The following is a 21,194-nucleotide window of genomic DNA, read 5'->3' as shown; positions in this document are numbered from 1 at the left end:
TCTTGGTATTTCACTCAAATCGGAAGTGTAAACAAGTCGGTCCCCAATCCCCAACCAATGTTTGTTCGAGGGTGATGCTAAGAACATCTGAAGAAGTGTCAGGGCTGAGCATTCGAGAAACCAAACAGATGACATGCCTAACCCAGTCTCAAGGCAAAGCCAATGCCGTCCACCCAAGAAGCAGGAGTGGACGGAGGTTGCAGGAGGGTAAGAGGAGCCCAGGGCTCTGGCCTGTACCGCTAGACCGCAGTGCAGTGGTGGCCTGGGAGAGGCCCGCTGGACACACCTCGCAATGGGCCAGCTCAGCTGCTGGTGCTTTCCTGCCTTGTCCAACTATGTGACCTCAGGCAAGTCACTTAGCCTCTCAGAAGCTCACTTGGCAGGGTCGAGAGGAATGCTACCTAGCAAGACGCTGTGATTCTCAGTAACTTAAGCTCTAATTCCACTTAAAAATAGGCAGTCATGAAACTTAACAACCAAAGCCAAACTCAGAAGTCACTGGGACTTAAAAGACATCAAGAGTGTGGGGGTGAAAAAAACAAGAGTTAAGGGGCTTCTCTCTTTGGGTTCAGGCTAAAATTCTCTTCCTTGGGTGCTGAACTCTGTTCCTAGGGTATGGATAGGAAGCGCCAGAAAATGCCATCCATGAGGCCAGGCCCCACAAACTGACGTGTGGTACAGCTGAGGATGGAGACAGCAAAGGCAGAAAGCCACAGATGAACCAAAGTACATGGCAGGGCCAGGCCCATCAATCAGGACAAGCCACGTACTTGTTCCTTCCCTGTTAGGGCAGATGGACTCGCACCTCCCGGCCTCAGCCCTGGAGAAGCTACTGTCTGCTCCCCTAGGCACCAACATTCCTTATTTGATCCTTGCCATCAAGCTTTTATTCTGATCACCACCCCCCACCCCCGCTATATAGACACACATATACACATCTATAGCTATTTCCATATTTACACACCACATTCACATCTTCCACATACACACACATCCAAAAGAGCTTGTGTGCACTTCTGATGGTCAAAGCCAATAGCCCATTCTCAGCTGCCATCTGTCTTGCCTGCTGCACCACACATGTGCATACACATACACATTCTCTCTCTCTCTCTCTCTCTCGCTACTCTACTCTACTCTGTCCATCCCAATACTGCATCAACTATGAACAAGCCAGGTACTATTAAGTAAAGAAGGCTGGAAATTAAATGAGACATAACCTTGTCCTCAAGGAGTTCAAACAAGAAACAGCCGAGTGTTACATGAAGTAGGCACGGACAAAGGAGGGAGGGCAACTCTGCCTCAGCCCCATGCCCATGCTCTCAAATCAAAGGCACTCCAGAGGCTCCTTACCACCTGCCTTCTAGATACTTCTGTCCAACTGCATGTTCCATCAACCCCTCCAACTCAGCTCACCCGTAACCACTGACATCACTGCCTCACCCCTTGCAGTCCCCATCAACAACCCAAACAAGACCAATCCTGCTCTGATCTCATGTCTGTGTCACTGGAACCAACAGGCCTGCCTCAATCACTGTCCACCTGCACATCTGAGAGGCTGGCAGGTCACCAGGGCTAGCCCTGCACGTCAGCTCCTGGGAAGAAAGTAGAATGTCAATCATCTTCTCTCAAACGCCTATCAAAAGCCCCGCTGAGATCAGTAATTTTTTGGGAGAATAGACCTGTACCAATTGGCTCAGTGTTTGGTGAGGTATTGTAAATTTGATCCTAAATCAAACGGTATCCCTAGAAGGACCCGCACGGAATGGCCTCCTCTAAACATCCCTCCACGTTGTACTTCTGACTCTTTCCAGCAATCTCAAGCACAAGAAGCAGTTGTGGGAACCCAGGCCTGGCATCAGTTGGCAGACCATGGTTGGTGGCAGAGCACTTTACAGCCGTCACTATGCCCTATACGCAGCTCCCTGTGGCAAGGCGTTTCCTTGAAGGACACACGTCATCCCTCCCTAAACTCAGAGAGAGCCGCCCAACTTAAGTTATCTGTTATAGCAACTGTCGTGAAATTTTTGGTTGCTGTATTTGCATTTTAAAACCAATTTTGGCCCTCCCCCAATCTCAACCCCTATTACGGCATCCTGTTTTTTGAGTCCTCAAAGAACTTTCTTGAAAGAGTTAGGATATAAATACATAAAATGGAATCCACTTGAGAGAACATTCTAGTAACCCTATAAAACATGCTTCTAAAAGTAATGACCCCAGAGACTTGGAAGAGCTGGCTGTAGCTTCCCGAGGCCCATGAGGCTGGCACACCCAGATGCTGGGTTCTGGGAGCAGCTGTTTAGAACACCTACTTAGCCAAGTGTCCGTCCTCACACGGAAGCAAACTAGGACAGCATGTGCTACCATGTGACCATCAGTAGGCTCCAAAAATCCACTTCTGTCAGTCATGAATGCAAAACAGTGGGCACAGATATCAGAAAGAACCAGGAACACACCAGGTACCAAAGGCCACGACCTTCATTCTTGACTTACTAGCCTGGAGCTTCATCACAGAGCATGGTATTTTGGGGACTAGAGGAAGCAGGGGAAGGGAGAAACATTGGGAGGTGCGGGGAAGGAATGAAGGAACAAGAATTGTTCAGAATAGCCAGGAAAAGCAAGAGAACAGGCCCCACCCTAATATAGAGGACACAGCTACATCTTCCAGAGCATGTGAACTCCACAGCCCATGCCCAGCAGAGCCAACAGTGCAGACCCCTGCCCCTATCCTGCTAGTAGGGAGGTGGGGGTCAAGGGAGAGGAGGGGGCCCTACCCACTCACCCTCCCATCCCACTCCACCACCCAAGCAGAAAGCCAACATTCTGTAGGGTGGTTTAAAAAATAGCTGACTTCCATACATGATTGGTGGAAGCATAAAATGTTATAACCACTTTGTAAGACTAAACATACACCTACTCCATGACCCAGCAATTCCATTTCTAGGAACTTACCCAAGAGAAATGAAATCATATGTCCACAAAAAGACATGCATGAGAATGGTTCACAGCCACTTGCTCAAAATAGCGAAAAGCTGGAAACAGCCCAAGTGTCCATTAATGGGTGAGCGGGTAAAGAAACTGCGGTCGAGTCATTCAGTGGAATACTACTCAGAAGTAAAAAGGAACAAGAGAATAATCTGGCCCAAAATGTCTTAAAAATCTCAAATACATCGTGTGTGGCATGAAAAAAGCTTCATGCAAAAAGGTACATGTGTCATAATATACATATTAAATTGTATATATACATGTATATGCTGTGTATAATGTACATACATGTATCATGTAGTATTACATGAAATTCTAGAACAGGCAAAACTACCTCTGTTGAAGGAAAAGAAACCAAAACAGTGGTGGCCTGAAATGATCAGGGAGGTGAGGGTGGGGACAGCCTGGCAGGGCCCCAAGGGGACTTTCTGGAGTAATTGTAGCTCTTGGTAGGGGTTTGGGGGTACGCAGGTATGTGCGTGTGTTAGAACTAACCAAATGGCACACTTAAGGTCATGCATTTCATTTGACCTCATGCTCTTCCCAGCCCCTTCCCCACCAATCCCCACTTCCCTCCCAACACTTCCCCTAAGTTTTACCTCAAAGAAAAAACAGAAAGAACCACAAACAGGTTGACCTTAGGTCATGAGATCCGTGCTCCAGGTGAAGATCTGAAATTCAGCCAGGAAATGTGGTCAAACAGAAGACGACCGGGGCTGGGGGCACAGTGCGTCCTGCCGAACCCGGGGGTGGTGTGCACATTCATTGTAGATGATCAGACCCACCTGTCCGGTTTTCCTAACAAGAGACTGAAAACAATACCAAGACAACCTTCCAAAGGAGACTCCAAAACCTCAGCTGGGAACCTTTTACTCAGCGCGATTCACAGGAGGCCTGTGTCTGGAAGGAGGAGCACAGAAACACCTGTGAGGACCAAGGCCCTGGAGGCACAGGGAGAATAACTACTCCAAGTCCAAGTCTGCAAACAGCACACGACAGAGCAGCAACCTCTGCCTGTGAGTTCAAGGAGGTCCAGGACACGGTCAGGGTTGTCTGTGCTAATGCAGGCTGATGAAACAGAAGACCCTGCACCGAAAAGGGCCCCCAGGAAGAAAACCCCAGGGCAATGACATGTGCAACATGCTGGCTGTACAGGGCTTGGAAGCAGGGCAAAGAACCCCCAGGTATAGCCCACAGGATTTCTCTTTTTTTTTTTTTCTTTTGAGACGGAGTTTCACTCTTGTTGCCCAGGCTGCAGTGTAATGGCATGATTTTGGCTCACTGCAACCTCCGCCTCCCGGGTTCAAGTGATTCTCCTGCCTCAGCCTCCCGAGTAGCTGGGATTACAGACGCACACCACCATGCCCAGCTAATTTCTGTATTTTTAGTAGAGACGGGGTTTCATCATATTGGTCAAGCTGGTCTGGAACTCCTGACCTCAGGTGATCCACCCACCTCTGCCACCCAAAATGCAGGGATTATAGGTGTGAGCCACCGTGCCTGGCCAGCCCACAGGATTTCTAGCCTTCCCTCGCTGAGCCTCTTTGGAGGCAGGGCAGCCCTTGGCCACGGTTCCCCAAGAGCAAAATGATTACCACAGGTCCACTTGGAAACACACTGCTAAATGCCACACGACTTGAACGCAGCTGCTGTTAAATGCTGTGTCCTATAAAAGTGGGACTTCTCAATCTGAAGTTGCGTTCCCAGCTCAAGTCACACGTGGGCTGCACTTACAAGCCTCTCGAGAGGCCCAAGAGGCTTTTAAAGTATTAAGTATAGAAAATACATGCAACTTCCCAGTTAAAATATAGTGTGTGGACACTCGAAAAGGTCAATGCAGCCTCCACTCCATTTTCATTACTGATGCTTCACCCAGATGGTGGGGAAGGTACAATAAAAGCATATTTAGAGACCGACTGTACTGCCAGACAAGAGTAGCGGAACTCCAACTCCCAGGTTGCCTTGATCTGAACAGGTTCTAGAAACTGCCAAGCATCGCCCCCTCATTTTAGAGGGAGGCACACTGCCACCCAGAGAGGGGAAAGGGCTTGCTGTCCAAGTTGGAGAAAATTCCTGGGTATTGCCTCCGACCCACTGTATCTCAAATACAATGTGTGTTGGCTTGGGTCTTCCAAAAACCAAAGCCAAGACACGATCAGCTCTGGAAGAGACTTCTTGGGGAGGCAGACAGGCGGGGAGGCAGAGGGAGACGCAAGTCTGACAGCAGATGCAGATGAGATGGCAGGGAAGGCAGGAGGCTGGGGAGGAGGAGTCTTCACCTGCTGTCCCCGGCTGGGAGCAGCCCGCAGAGCACAGGCTGTCTGGGAACGCCATGCTGGATTTCCACTGCGGGATTCAGAACGTAGCAGCTGGGGCCACCAGTCACTCACATTCCCAGAAGCAGAAGATCAGGAGCATCTTCATGGCTGCCACACCATGCCAGGTCACTGCTGCAATTTTACAGCCCGACTTGCTTCTAAACTTCTCCAACGTTTGAAAATCAGACTTTAAGGGCACCTAGCCGAACCCAAAGTGTTTAGGTGGATGTCATGTGGGTAGGTGTGAGGCCCCCAAACAAGGGCAGAAGGGAGGGGCAGAATCTACAGGACTCAGTGAATAAATGGGCAAGAATGAGTGAAGTGAAGCCATGAGGTTTATTTAGGCTGGTCAGTGGGAGACGGCACTGCCTTCTATCTAACCTAAGCAAGTGTAGGACAGGGAGGGGGCAGCGGCGGGTTGGGACTACCCGACTCACTATGCTACTTATGTTCACATTGTCTGCTTTAATAAACAAACCTAAAATTGTGTATCAGCTCAACACATGAGAATTTGATTTCTAAATCACAAGAACATCGGGCTCATGTTCCTAATAGGCAACTCTGCTCCACAGAGTGCTTCAGGCACCCAGAATCCTCCCCTAGCACCTAGGCATTCTCTGCTGGATTTTCCACATCCAGCTGACAGTCAACAGGAGAAAAACTGGGCAAGGCACACTTGTTTCTTAATTACTGCTGCCGGGAAGCGACACACATTGCGCCACCCACATTCCATGTGGGAAATATCATGGAGCCTCCGACAGATACTTGGGGTGGTGGAAGGAAGCAGGGCCCTTTGGTGGACACCTGGTGGTCTCCACCATACTCACCTTCTGTCTCAGTCTTAGGTCAGGCTTATTTTGGAGGCATTATAGCACTCTGAACACAAGAACCCTGGATGATCTGACCACTGAATCAAATCAGAAGAGAGAGGCCAACAACTCTAGAAATGCAACTAGTAAATCCTCTGGTAACAAGTGGAATTTCCAGCAACTGCCTTTTTGTTGGAAAATGCCAAACTCTAAAACTTTTGCAAAAACAGGCTCATGTTCTAAGTCTAAGACATTATCAAACCTTAGACCAGCATCATTTTATAAACCACCAAGGGAGAAAAAAAAAATGCCGTCAATTAAACTGTGGCTTGTGATCAATTTTATGACACAACTTGAGTCCAGAGATGTTCAAGTGCTGAAAACCCAATACAGTGTCTTCAATGAAGTCTTCCAATAGCCTTGTCAGAAACACAGGAATGACCGTTTCACAGATGAAGGCCTGGGGTCCCCAGAGTTGGGGGACTTGGCAGCAGTCAAACAGCTGGCGAGGGGCGGAGTTGGAGGAGGGGGACTTCCAAGCAGCCTCTGATTCGGCACCTGGTAGAGTCCTAATCCCTGCAGCTGTCTCCCAGCACACCCCCAAACTCTCAAAGCCCAAGCCAAGCACCAGTATTCGCACATCCGTACAGACTGCATCAAATGGCAAATCAAGCACCTTGGGTATATAATACTTATAAACTTATTTGAATAAAAAAAAACTCCACTAAAATATGGGTTTTCATCTGCACAGCACTTTACCAACAAATTCCACGACATTCAAGTGAGAACAGATGATGTACTGAAATACCAACAACAAGAATCCGATTTGGTAAACAGCGGAGTGCTATTTTCACATCATCCTAATGAATTTAGTTTCAATAAACACAAATCAAGCAAACACTCGGAAAATTTTAACAGTATGGCAAAATGACGCTTAGAATGACAGCCCCAGAAGACGAAGTCTTTTTTGACAAGTGACAGATACCGCAAGGAGAGAAGAATCAAAATGGATGACTGGATTTAAACGGCCTGCCTGTGGCCTACATCCCTGAACTTGGCCCTGCATCTGCTTGCTAAATCTCCTTGACTGTGGCGGAAGCAGCCAGGAGAAAGCTCTAGATCCCTCAATCCTGCTCAAGCTGCCAGGCACATTCTAAGAGCATGTGTCTGGTGCATGGAAATCCACATACAGCAGGTCGGTGAGCACCCAAAGACGACCACACAGATTCAAACTCTTGCCCATAGCCTCCATCTCAGTATGACCTTCAGCATCAAGCACCGATTGCTGGGAAGTATCTAGAGATGGGAGAGGACAGGTCAAGGCAGACCCAGCCTCCTCCTCAGATCCGCTCACCTGCCTACCCATCCCCCAAAATGTGTCTCGATCCCATCGTGCCCTGAAAGTAGTGCCCAAGTTAAAATCTCAGCAAAGAGTTTCACAAAGTAGCAGTGAAGCCAAGCGTGCAACGATCAGGCCAGAAACTCAAAAGCAGGGGACAGGGAAACGGGCTCATGCGCTGGTGGGGGACTCTGCAGCCTGGAGGAGCGCAGGCAGGGCCACCTCTTCGGAGGGTGTCTGAGCAGTCCTTCCATCTGAATCCTTTGTTTTCTCCATCTGACAACAGAGGCTCGTTGTTTGGAGGGCGTAATTAGCACGCATTTGAACACAACTGTAAACTCTAAATCACTTTAAAGAGGCTAGTCTAGTCTTTTGAAATGACTGTTTTTGCCTTGGAAATAATAAACCAACATGAACAAATTTAATCAAAGTTGTATTTACAAAGACTCTCAAAGCCTAAAGAAGGAGTATACCATCTCTCCTCCACACTGTGAGCTCTACGGGACAGGGAAGCGCCTCATTCCTATTCAGCCGACCATGTGGAAGACTACAACCGACTTCTGAATGGCAGGCACTGCCTAACACGGCTGGAAGATTGGAGCAGCCTCTTTATGCATGGGTGATAAAATGTGGTTCCAAAAAGAAATGCACATAAAGGCATGTAAAACTTAGCAGGTAGGATATTAGGCAAGAAACAAACTACAGATCAGATTTGAAAAGGACACGATCAGAAGGAACAAATGGACACATTCCGAAGCCATGTCCTGGAGCGCTAGCTACTCGCTGCATGCTATTCTGATAATGCAAATATTGAGCAGCCCCAATGACCAGATTTAACAAACCCATCGCCAACAGCCAACACGACCAACATCAAGTAATTCTGTTATCATTCCCAACTCAGAGGTGGAGAGACTGAGGCTTAGAGTCTCATGCCAGAGTCCACAGCAGTAAGAGCAGATTCAAATCTAGGCCAACTCAAGTGCACCCAGCGGAAGCCCCCCGTGCCCTGCTCAGCAGAGACAACAGGGCAGGAGGAAGCAGGGAGAAGGGAAGGTCCATGCCTCTGTAGGGACCTCCTGGTGGGGAATTCAAGTCCCTCTGCTTCCTGGCCCCCTGCTTCAACCAGGGGAATTCACAGCACAGTTCTTGTTCTGAACCCCAGGTAGGGACCATAATCCTACCGCTCCCAGCAACTGCTGGTGACTCCTCTGAGCAAAGAGCACTCTGCCAGGCAGACCAACCGAAGCCCACACAGGCTGGAGAACCAGGCTGGCAAGCCCCTCCTTTTCTGCCACCCCACCACAGCAGCCCCAGACACGCGGCGCGGGAGGACGAAGAGAAGCTGACTGTGAGGGAGGCTGAAGCGCCCAGCACCCTGGGCCACCTCTGCGGGTCCTCAGGGAAAGGAGCTAACAGTACAGATGCATGTGGCCAGGCCTCCTCCCATCTTCCCCCCAGCCTTTCCCCTTGTTCCCTCCCAACCTGGAGAGGGAGTCAGGCATAGCTCTCCCCGCTTCACCTACCCTGCTGCTTAGCTCCTCCTGCCCCCTGCCCCCGGTATACTCAACCCTCAATAATACTAAAACCCACGTTAATACTAGAACCCACGTTCATTCCAACAGCCAACCCCCAGGGACCTTAGCCGACGTTCACAACCTCAAACCTTCCCGTCATAAGCAGCAGCGAGACTACACTGTGCATGGATGCCTTAGTGTGCTCCCATTCACTGCGCTGGGCCAGAGGGGAGACCTTCTTGATCCAGGTATCACTGTTATGTTTACTTCCTCCTGCACCCCGGGAGGAAAGCAAGTCCCCAGTCTCTCCGACTCTTGCCTTCTACAAAAGCCCAACCACCAGGAAGGAAGCCAATGCCCAGGAATGCCTCCAGGTGTCCTTTGTTCCCTGCAGCACCTACTCCACGACCCTCTCCCCACCGTCCACAAGACAGCCTCCCACCTTTGTAGGCCAAGGATTCCCATCTGAGGGCTCTAAAAAAAAAATGTAAGGTCCCGGAATCCCTTGAGACACTGGAAAGCCAGATTCTTTTTCTGTAGAAAAGCATGTCTGACCTTCCCCATCCCATCCTCCATCGCCTCGTGGGGTTCCTGGGCTGATCCCCCACCCAGGAAGGAAGTCTCAAGAGGTCCACGGTCTGAGTCAAGCCCTCCAGCTTTGTCTCCTAGGCAACAGCTGCTTTCTCCTTCCAGCTACACATGGACCAAGGCAGGAAGATCCCAGCCTCCCTTCATTTCTGGCATCCCAGCAGCTAGCCCTCCTCTCCATCCCCACGTGCACAGGCACCTCGCCCTACGGGGCTCATTCCACTGCATTCTTTTGAGGAAGTGAAACAGGCCTGAAAGATGACCCTCACCTGCTGATGGGAAGCCAGGCCACAGCTGGCTCACCACTCGGGACACTTCTCGGTGTGTGGCCCTGGGTGCCCTGGTGCTGCTCTCCTGCCTGGCCCCACAGCAGGAGCGTACCTGTCAGTCAGGTGTGCATTTAAGGAGTCGGCCTCCCAGGGCAGCCTCCTGCCCTCTGACCCTGCTCCCAGTCTGTGGGGCAGGGAAGTTAGGACTTACCTGATTCTCCAGCCCATCCCTTCCGGCCCACGAGCAGAACAGGACAAGTGGCCTCAGCTGAGGGGTGCTGGCTGGGCAGTGTTTCCCTACCTGGTTGTTCATTAGAGTCACCTGGGAACTTTTTATTACCAAGGCAGATGCCACTGTGGACCACACACGCAGAAGCGGAGGGTAGGATTAAGCTGGGATCTGTTTTCAAAGCTCTCCAGGTGATTCTCAGATCCAGATAAGGTTGAGAATGAAGGGGCTGGTGGGACCCAGGCAGGGGGTGGCCTCCTAGGGGAGGGTGAGCTGGTGAGAGGGAGGCCCAGGCTGGCCCCTCACCCTCACAGCTCACAGCCTACCTCCTGTGAAAGGCCAGCCCTGACCTCAGGGTGCATGGGTGGGGCTCCCCAGGCCCCAGACCCATCCCCTTGTCTGGCTCACCCAGCTTGATCGCCTGCCCACTGTTCTCTGGTTGGGTGGTCAGCTCCTTGCAGGCAGGAGCAGGTCAGGCTTGTTTAGGCCACCACCCAAGAAAAGCGTCGGCCACACTGTTCCCCCACCCCAACCCCTGGTGCCCAGCTCATTAGCTCTGAGTTGAAGAAAGGCCCTCCTCTTTAGTGTGCCTATTGGAATGGGACAAGGTACTGTGGAGGATGTGGGAAAGAAAGAAAATGAACCCCATGGAGCCCATCCTTGCAGGAATTATGCCCTCAGCACCTTCCAAGCCTCCCTACTTAGGCCTCTTTTGTTCCTAAAACAAACCCTTGCAGAGAATGTGACTCACTCAATCTTCAACATGCACCTACTACATAGCAGGGGCCGACGAACTTGAACAGTCATCAGTTGACAGTCAGTTACAAGACACCGTCCAAAGGCTGCCTATTAGTCCCCCCAAAATAGCTTCACTAGCACACGGACATCTAGGGGCAGAGACGTAAAACATTCTCCCAAAATGGTAACAGGCTGTTTCCCTGATGGCATTGCCCAGGGCCTTGAAAGAGCCAGGGGCGATTTCAAATGGGCTCCGGGCTCGTGTCAGGAGCAGGAGCTGCCTTTAGCGGGACACAGGTCACCAAACCTGACCCACCCAAATCTTCAGCACTGACATCACCGCCGAAAACGAGAGGTTTGTTTACAACAAGATCTCATATTCCTGCTTATTCTTTACCTAAAAATCTGAATTTCCCATGTGGGTCCTTACACATCTGTATCACCAAAATCACAATTCGCCAAGATACTGAAAGCACCAACAATTTCTGAGTTTAAGGAGAAGAGACAAAGAAATCAAGATGACAGGAAGAAGGATGCAGGAAGATGTCACCAGTTTGCTAGGACGTGGGCCTCAGGACTCAGAGTCCCTTCTGGGGGCAGCGGCTGTGGCCGAACCCAGAGCAGAGTCTCGGGAACCCCTCAGCCTTATTTCCCAAGGGGCCTGGGAGTTCCTGGTGACTCTGGTGGGCTGGTCCTGAATATCCCAGCTCCTCTGTCCTCACCATCTTGTCAACCCCACCAAGGCTGCAACCAGTTCCCTCCAAGGATGGTGACCTGCACATACAACATCAAGGCACTGACTTTATCTTTTAAATGCACAAAGTGCTTGAGCCAAAAACAAAACAAAAAGCCTCTCCAAGATGCTTTCCTGAAACACACTAGGCTGAAAAAAATGGAGCCCCATTTCCTCTTATTTTTAATTTTACATTGGCTGTGTTTATAATAAAATAGAATAACTTATTTATTTGCTTACCTTACTTGGAAAGACAATAAATTGGAAAGGCTTCATAAATCTCACAGGGAATTCCTTTCAACAAGGACTGTCAGCAAAAATCCGTAAATAACCTTCTGCCAGCCTCTCGCAATCACCTCCACCACGTTTTTTCCTTCCTGCTTTTGTACTAATCTTCTAGCAAACAAATCAAATCACACACCAAAACGTTTTTATTCTTATCGAGGTAAGGCTCACAAAACATCCGGAGTCCACTGGGGCTACTGACTCACGTGGCCTCTGAGAAGACTCAGCTGCAGAGAAGACCCCAGGGCACCGCATGAGGGGCACCTCTGCACCCTCATAGCCAGCCACGCTCCTCTCACTAACTTAAAAAAACAGAGGTGGTGATTGGCTTCAGAAGCGGAGCCAGAGATGCTCTTGTAACAATTGCAGCATTAATTCCACCTGGAGCAAATCATCCGCAAAGCCCTAGACACACACATGAGGAAACAAAGTCCAGGGCAGGTTGCTGATAGGTCCTGGTGCCTCCTCCCACCCAGACTCAGTTGGTGTCCACAATGCAGCCTCCGCTCACCTGGCTCCCTTATAATCTCAGTGTCGCTGGAGCTTCTGGTCAAGTGCACTCGTCCTGGAGCCGACTGAACCAAGGGAGCCAACGGAGTCACGCTGGGTGATTCGAGACCATCCCAAGCAACACGGACCTCATGCGGCAGGTCCTGTCCCCACCGCGCTGACACTTGAAAGGCAACTGTTTGAAACTCGTTCAAATGGCTGTGTTTGACTTGAAACACGTCCGCGTTTGACGGGGCTGGTAAAAATGACCTTCGGCAGTTCAGAAACAGCGGAAGATGGACAGTCTCACACTGAGGTTTCAAGGACTGTGCTAAAAATAAGATTAACTAAGAGGCAGAGAAGGAGGCTCGTGGATAATCAAATGTGCAAGGTTGGAAAGAGCCGCTGTAATCAATTTACATATCAGGAAAGGGTGATTACCACAACCAAAGGGAAAATTTCTCCAAGCCAAATGGTTAAAAAAAAAAAAAAAAAAAATCAGACCAGCAAACCACTACCCAAATAAATGTAAAACAAAAATGTATGTTTCCAGCCAGGATGTCAAATGCCTTTCAGGCTCCGGACTACAGAGCTTCACCCTGCGACCTTGATTCTTGGGTGCGAGATGACGAACTTAAGAACTCCAACATACCTGTGCCCGTCCGTCTCTTCACTCGGCTAACTGTGCAAAGGAACCGGCTTTTGATGAGTCCCACTGTGGTTTCCATACAGCAGCTGCCAAAGAGCTGTGTGTTCCTGGGAAAGTCACTGAGCTTCTCTGAGTCTACTTTGTCTCTAGCCTGTGAGCGGCGCATTAGCCATTACTATTATGCATCCACCAAATACATCTCCATCTTCCCTGCTTGGCACATTCCTGGCACTCAACAGACAGTAGATACTATTGGCCAGGCGAGGTGGCTCATGCTGTAATCCCAGCACTTTGGGAAGCTGAGGTGGGGAGATCACTTGAGGCCAGGAGTTCAAGACCAGCCTGGCCAACATGGTGAAGCCCTGTCTCTACTAAAAATACAAAATTTAGCCAGGTGTGGTGGCGCACACCTGTAATCCCAGCTACACGGGAGGTTGAGGCACGAATTGCTTCAACCCGGGAGGCAGAAGTTCCAGTGAGCAGAGATTGCACCACTGTACTCCAGCCTGGGTGACAGAGCTAGACTGTCTCAAAAAAAAAAAAAAGAAAAAAAGATGGTAGCTACAATTATAATTATTCTACCAAATTAATGTATTTCTAATATTCTTGAATGAGAGCAGAGGATTTTCTTAAGTGGTCCCCTTTCAAAGTGATTTAATACTGCACGCCCCCAAAAGACTGTCTGCCTTGTTTTTTTCTCGACTGTTCATTAGCCTGTTTTTTGGACTCTGGGAGCTTCCAGTCTAGGCCAGCTGGGCCTGGGCATATAATAGCAAAAGCTACTCACCTGAACAAGCACCACTGGAGGGGCTCTCAACTCACTTCCCTCTAAGTCAGCTGGAATTTTTGGATCCACCCAAGGGAAGCAACTTCCCCACCCAAAGTGTGGAGATAGATGTGGAGCCCCAGAAGGGTCCTGGGAAAGCATCTTGTATTCAGGACACCATGAGGCCCTGTGGCTGCCTAGAACTGCAGCCCTACGCACATCACAGAGCACAGGTGGCTGGTGAACTGTGAAAAGGTCCCCAGATCACCTTTCCAGGCAGTAAAGAACTTTGCTCTCAGCATCCGAAAGCAGACCGGTGGCCACACACATTCGCAACTTCCACTCAGCGTCTAGCACACCCCTTCCCTAACCCTTGCTGAACTGTCCCTGAACCCTTAAGAAGGACACAATGGGGTGTCCGCCCACCTTTCAGCTACTAACCCCATGCACCCGAGTGTCCTCACACTACACTGGGAAGCCCCGCTGAAATCTGCTAAGCTATGTATGTCCTGAAGGGTATGTTTCCATCATACTCACTGCGTGGCAGTTTGTTCACAGACGACCACCCAGAAGAAGCCAAGAATGCTTAGACATTAATTTCAGGCCAGGAATCAAGGTCACATTTAGTCTGAGCTCAAAGGCATCAAAGGGTTTTCTCATACTGCAAATGCATGCATACAAGATGCACCGAGATCAAGAGAATGCCAGTCGGGGCTTGGCCAATCACGATGACTGCCGCTTCCACCTGCCCTCAGCCTGACTGATGTGATGAGGGAAGGGGACAAAGAATGAGCTCCGAAAGGACATTTCGGGCAACGACCAGAAAATTAGCAAATGCAGTGACCCCCGCTTAACAATTTTATAAATTCCAAGACTCATCTCAAGTTTCTCCCAACTGAAAGAAAATAATATTAAGGGCCGGGTGCAGTGGCTCAGGCCTGTAATCTCAGCACTTTGGGAGGCCAAGGTGGGTGGATCACCTGAGGTCAGGAGTTCGAGACCAGCCTGGCCAACATGGCAAAAGCCCATTTCTACAAAAAATATAAAAATTAGCTGGGCATGGCAGTGGACGCCTGTAATCCCAGCTACTCAGGAGGCTGAGGCAGGAAAATCACTTGAACCCAGAAGGTGGAGGTTGCAGTGAGCCAAGATCACACCACTGCACTCCAGCATGGGTGACAGAGTGTGACCTTGTCTCAAAAAAACAAAAAGAATTATTAAAAATCACGAAGTGGCTGGGCGCGGCGGCTCACACCTGCATACCCAGCACTTTCGGAGGCTGAGACAGGTGGATCACTTGAGGTCAGGAGTTTGAGACCGGCCTGGCCAACATGGTGAAACCCCATCTCTATTAAAAATACAAAAATTAGCCAGGCCTGACAGAGTGCCTGTAATCCCAGCTACTCGGGAGACAGAGACAAGAGAATCGCTTGAACCTGGGAGGCAGAGGAGAGGTTGCAGTGAGCTGAGATCACACCACTGCACTCCAGCCTGGGTAACAGAGTGAGACTCTGTCCCCCCACCCGCCAAAAAAAAAAAAAAAGAGTAAATAAAAATAAAAACAAAAACCATGAGACAATGAGTCAGTTGCAGCTCATATCCCAGAGTGCAATATGGACTTCCTGCCAAGCATCTCCTCTGCTGGGCACCTGGGCACAAGCCTCCAAGCGCCTTCTCATTACCTCCTCCTGTGAGAGGAACTAGCGACTCGTGTCCTGTTTGACACATAAGGAGCTGGCAGGGTTGGAAGTGGAGCCCAGGACTGCAAGCATGGCCATCAACCCTTGGGGCCGGCACCAGCCTCGGGCCAGCTGACCTTCCCCACCTCAGAAGCTCTCGTTCCTCTGGACTTTCCACAAACCACCCTTCTTGACCACAAAAAGGTGGCCATCCTGACAGGCCTCTACCTTCAGGAAAACAAATGGGGACCTGAGGGCGCTCAACTGCCCCAGACCACCCAGGAGTCACAGGAGCACGGAACAGCAACCAGGGAGACAGCACACAGTAAGCACGTGGCAAGCACACAGTAAACACACAGCAAGTACATGGCAAATGCACAGCAGGTACACAGTGAGCACACGGTAAGCACATGGCAAGCACACAATATACACACAGTAAGCACATGGCAAGCACACACCAAATACACAGCAAGTACTGGCAAATGCACAGCAGGTACACAGTGAGCACACGGTAAGCACATGGCAAGCACACAGTAAATACACAGCAAGTACACAGCGAGCACATGGCAAACACACGACACGCACACAGTAAGCACGCTGCCCGGCTCCCTCCAAAGCCACTTCCCCCACAGAGAAAGGAGAAAGCGGCCCTGGCCTGGCAGTCACTCACAGTCCCTCTGGACCTGGAGCCAGCGGCTATGGTGGACGAAGAGGCACCTGTTCCCAGGCACTTTCCAAGAGGTGCTGGTGGGACACAGTGTGGAGAGGCAGCTGTTGTGTGAGTGTCCCTGGGGAGCCCAGGGAGCATGGCCTTAGATGCACCAGGGCCTGCAAGTGTGGCCCAGAACTGCCCACTCTTGGGTTTGCAGGGGGCGGGGGCGGTTTGCCTACGTTGCGGAGGAGGTGGTTGTCTGCTGGTTTCAGACAAGACTCAGACTGCAGTGACTGGCTTTTGGTCCGACCTGTCCAGACGAGCCAAGCTCCTGGAGTCTCAGGCATCCCTAGGATGGCACTGTGGAGAGGGAGGGTGTCATCCAAGCCAAGTCCATCTGCTGTGACCAGAGCACCCCTGGGGCTCATGCAAAATCCTTGGATATTACAAATGTCCTGGAAATTACTGGCCTCTCACACCAGCATCTACCAAACTCCTCACACTTCCCAGGCTGGCCCTTCTACTATCAAAAAGGATTGATTTCATTAGTGGTGGCTGGGGGCTGGGAGTCAGGGCGGGGAGGCATGAACTCCACAGGAGCACAGAGAACTTTCCTCGGGAGGCATGAACTCCACAGGAGCACAGAGAACTTTCCTCGGTGATGGGATGGTTCCGCAACCACCCGGTGGCAACGCCTCGATTGTCAAGACTTGCAGAACTGCATGCTAAAGGGTGTTTTACTGTATATAAATTATTTCTACATAGGATTTTGAAAACTTGATCCTTCTCAAAAAGCAAATGATAAAATTAAATGACTTGCTTTACGCAGTGAACTGCGAAATCCTCTGCGGCCCCCAAGAGCTTTGCAACTGAGGGGTGGCTGAGCCAGCACACACCCCACCAGGCTTCCGTGAAATCATGAACACCCAGAAGACACCAGGAGGAAGGATTCTGTGAGGCACATGCTCGCAGAGGCTGCCTGAGATGCAGCTCCACTTCAGACGGTTTACTCAGGGAAAATCATTTCCTTACCTCCCGTAGTTTAGTGGCTAGGACATGGGAGCTGAAAGGACATGGAAGCTTGAAAGGCTCCTACCTTGGGTTCCCTCTCCCACATTTAGCCTCAGCACACCCACTTCAGCCTAACTCCAAACCTAATGTGGCCACCTCTGCCCACCCCAGCTCGCGGAAATCCACCAGTTTTGCTGAACTCCAGATAAACCCTCCTTGCTCTTCCTTCCCTGCAGCCCGGCAGCCCCCCACGACATCCTGCACACAGTAGGGGTGCACCTTCATTCCACAGGCAATGTTGAGAAGAAGCAAGTTCGCCTCAACCGGCCAGGCGTGGTGGCTCACACCTGTAATCCCAGCACTTTGGGAGGCTGAGGCAGGCAGATCACCTGAGGTCAGGAGTTCAAGACCAGCCTGACCAACATGGTGAAAACCTGTCTCTACTAAAAAATACAAATATTAGCTGGGAGTGCTGTAATCCCACCTACTCGGGAGGCTGAGACAGGAGAATTGCTTGAACCTGGGAGGCGGAGGTTGCAGTGAGCCGAGAACTCGCCACTGTGCTCCAGCCTGGGCTACAGAGTGAGTCTCCATTTCAAAGACAGAAAAAATTCACCTCAATGGCACTGCATTATCACACCATGTAACATGTTTAAACCCTACATCTAAAATATTGTATACCTATTTTTATTTGATTTACTAAATTCTAAAGCTTTTCTAAATCTCTAAAAGGTAGTTTCCCCAGTAATGCATAACTGCTTAATTGGGAAGTGTACAAAACATAATTACACTGCCTAAAACTACAATATTGCTTATGGGAATATCTCTGTTCATGCATCCCACTTTATTTTGTATTTAATCTCTATTAAGATGTCTATGTGAAAACGGATAGGTATTCTTCATGAACACCATAAATCATAAAGTCATTTCTTTGCTAACTCAAGTCCAAAAGCGGCCCCAAAAGAAACTGCCAGGGCCCCAAAGACTATCACTTTCCATATTCAAGCAGACAAGCTCCTTGCACAGAGGCCTCCATGCAGAGCCCCAAAACACCTAGCCCTGGGCCAATTAGTCAGGACGTAATTTCTCTCACCATAAATAGCTCTGCATGCAATTCAAAAAGCACCCAGATGCTCCCCAGAAAGCAGTCACTCAAACCAAGAAGAGCAATTCCTTTCTGCCCAAGACCCCAGTTACAAACCTTGTATCAAGGGGCAAACAGAGTCCCTTAAATCCTTCTTCATCTAAGGACACCCGTGGATACTCTTTCAAGTTCACCTTTCAACACGGGGGACTCCTGCTAAAGGCTCCAGACTCTTGAAACTGGATTCTCCTGCTTCCCTTCTGGCCTTCGAATTTGCACACACCCGCTCATCCCTAGAATAGGGTTATGTGAATACACAACCATTCTCTAGACAGCCTGGTACTGGTGGAGGAGAACCAGTTCGGATCTCACTCGATCATTAATTGTGAGCCCAGTCTACGCGGCTTGCCAATTCCTCAAGTGGGAAATAATCGCACTGCCTCACAACAGGGTTGTTACTAAAAATAAAATAAGCCAATGTATAACAAAGTAGTTCTGCAAACAGAAACAAGCTAGGTTATCAGCCTCACTGAAGCCTACTAATTAATAAATTCCCTGATCAAGATAAAAAGGATTTGCCACAAAACGAGTTCACTCTCAGTTCTAAAACAGTCGGTATCACTCCCAAATCAGCTTGCATCATGATGAAACAGGCTAGAGGCACAAGTGAGGGCCTCAGGGGCGCTCCTGAAGGTTAAGCATATCTGCCTGCAGTGGGAGGTAAATGCCCCTTTTGCTGATCTATGTTCTCGCTCACACGGGCCAATGTTAAAAACATCGACTGTGGCATCCATCTTTGACTTGTGTACATAGATTGTAATAGTGTGCTTCACTGAGCAGTTCAGATTTTACTAAAATATAATCTGCAAAACCAATTTCTTTTCTAGCAGGTATGCTCTGACACTGCCCAGTCTCATCTCAATACACACTGCTGCCTGGTCAAGAGTGAAATGTCAAGTGCATCTGAATAATTGGAACTGGCTCCAATTTTAACAGACACCCAGGAAATCTCCCCTGCCTTCCTAGGAATGCCTGGTAATGTTGGAGGGGAGAATCCCTCTTCAGAGAATGAGGATGAGTACAGCAGAAATCCATATTCCAAGTTTCAAATAATTTAGTGGGTTATTTGAGTTATATAAAACCTTCTTTCAACCATTTTTCATGCCAAATGTTCAATAACTAGACTCGAGTGTGTGGGTGTGTGTTGGGGGGAGTGGTTTGTTTTTGAAGAAAGCCAGTCTGTGTGCTGCTGTTGGCAGGTTTCGGGATGGCTGCATCAGGCACCCCCTGGAGGAGGTGGCTAAAAATACAGATGTTAGGGCTTCTCCATCGGGATGAAGGGTGGGGCCCGCAGGAGACTCCTAGCCAGGGGTGCCTTGGGGATCCCCCTGCTCCAGAAGCCATCCTCTTGAGCACCCCCAACCCCAGGTACCAGGGCCTCTCTGGGGACTGACTGAGTCACTGGTGAAAACCACCAAGCCCACCCAAGCTTCGTAGTATTAAAGGTATCTGCTGTCCCTTGGGGCAGGGTAGGGCAGGGCAAGGCAGGGGGCCAGAGAAGGATGCTAGCACTTATCTGCTCCCTCCTGATAAAACAGGGCACAAACAGCCACTCCCTGCTAGAAAGAAGGAGGCAGAGTTGACAGGAGGATTTGTCTTTCTCAATGACATTCACGCCACCGCCACCGTAACTACTGGGATTGCCATGAATCCTACTACTATCACCACCACCACCACCAGCACCACCGTCCCCAGTAATAATAATGGTAACAAACAGCTAGCGTGGGAGCACTTCCCACATGCACCCACATCTTATTCATTGTGCACACTCTCCAGGATTTGCAAACGAAGAATATGACATTCTGGCCCCAGAGCCCTGGTCCCTGGCCAGCTGAGATGCCCTTGCATTCCAGCATGGGTGGTTTCCCAAGGGCATTTTCAAGGACGATTTTGCTTTCCCAAGTGAGAATTTTTTTTTTTTAATTTGAGACAGAGTTTTGCTCTTGTCGCCCAGGTTGGAGTGCAATGGGACAATCTCGGCTCACTGCAACCTCCGCCTCCCAGGTTCAAGTGATTCTCCTGCCTCAGCCTCCCAAGTAGCTGGAATTACAGGTGCCTACCATCATACCTGGCTAATTTTTGTATTTCTAGAAGAGACTAAAATATAATCTGCAAAACAAATTTCTCCAGAACCAATTAGAAGAGACAGGGTTTTGCCATGTTGGCCAGGCTGGTCTTGAACTCCTGACCTCAGGTGACTGGCCCGCCTCGGCCTCTCAAAGTGCTAAGACTATAGGCATGAGCCACCATGTCCGGCCCTAAGTGAGATTTTTTTTTTTTTTTTTTTTTTGGAGACAGCGTCTTGCTCTGTCGCCCAGGCTGGAGTGCAATGGCACGATCTTGGCTTACTGCAAACTCTGTCTCCAGAGTTCAAGCAATTCTCCTGCCTCAGACTCCCAAATAGCTAGGATTACAGGTGCGTGCCACCACACATGGCTAATTTTTTGTATTTTTAGTAGAGACAGGGTTTTCACCATGTTGGCCAGGCTGGTCTCAAACTCCTGACCTTAGGTGACCCACCTGCCTCAGCCTCCCAAAGTGCTGGGGTTATAGGCATGAGCCACCCCACCCGGCCCCCAAGTGAGATTTTTTAATAGCATGAGTTGAATCCAAAGAAACTGCTGGTCCATGAAATGACCAGCCCACCCTGAAGGTGACAAACTGTCTGCCAGACAGGCACCTTCCTTACCCCACCTTGCCATTTCACGCACATGACCTACTATTCACACCTGGAGCCTCACAGGAAGCACAGAGCAGTTAACACTGGCTGGGCGGAGAAAAGAATATTTGAACATTTCAATCAGAAGACATTCGGTGATGCTGTACGCACATGCGTACTGTGCCTGGCCCCTAGTGGGTGCTCAGTCAGTATCCGTGAATGAATATCCTAGGAGGAGATGATTAATTACCACCCCATTGCCAGGGCCTGGGGTCAGGAACATGCTCAAACACTCACAGCGGATCTGCCACCCAGTTGCATCTGGTCCAGTTACCACAGCT

General features: G+C 49.8%; 1 protein-coding gene across 8 annotated transcripts in view; it reads right to left on the bottom strand.

The window, feature by feature from the left end:
- The window catches only part of CTBP2 (C-terminal binding protein 2), a 173,972-nt gene that overhangs the window by 138,184 nt on the left and 14,594 nt on the right, over positions 1-21,194 (bottom strand). The gene's annotated exons all lie outside the window — the stretch shown is intronic.

The sequence above is a fragment of the Nomascus leucogenys genome, chromosome 3, assembly GCF_006542625.1.
Source record: "Nomascus leucogenys isolate Asia chromosome 3, Asia_NLE_v1, whole genome shotgun sequence".
Classification (NCBI taxonomy): Eukaryota; Metazoa; Chordata; class Mammalia; order Primates; family Hylobatidae; genus Nomascus; species Nomascus leucogenys.
This window is presented reverse-complemented; position numbering and strand designations above follow the sequence as displayed.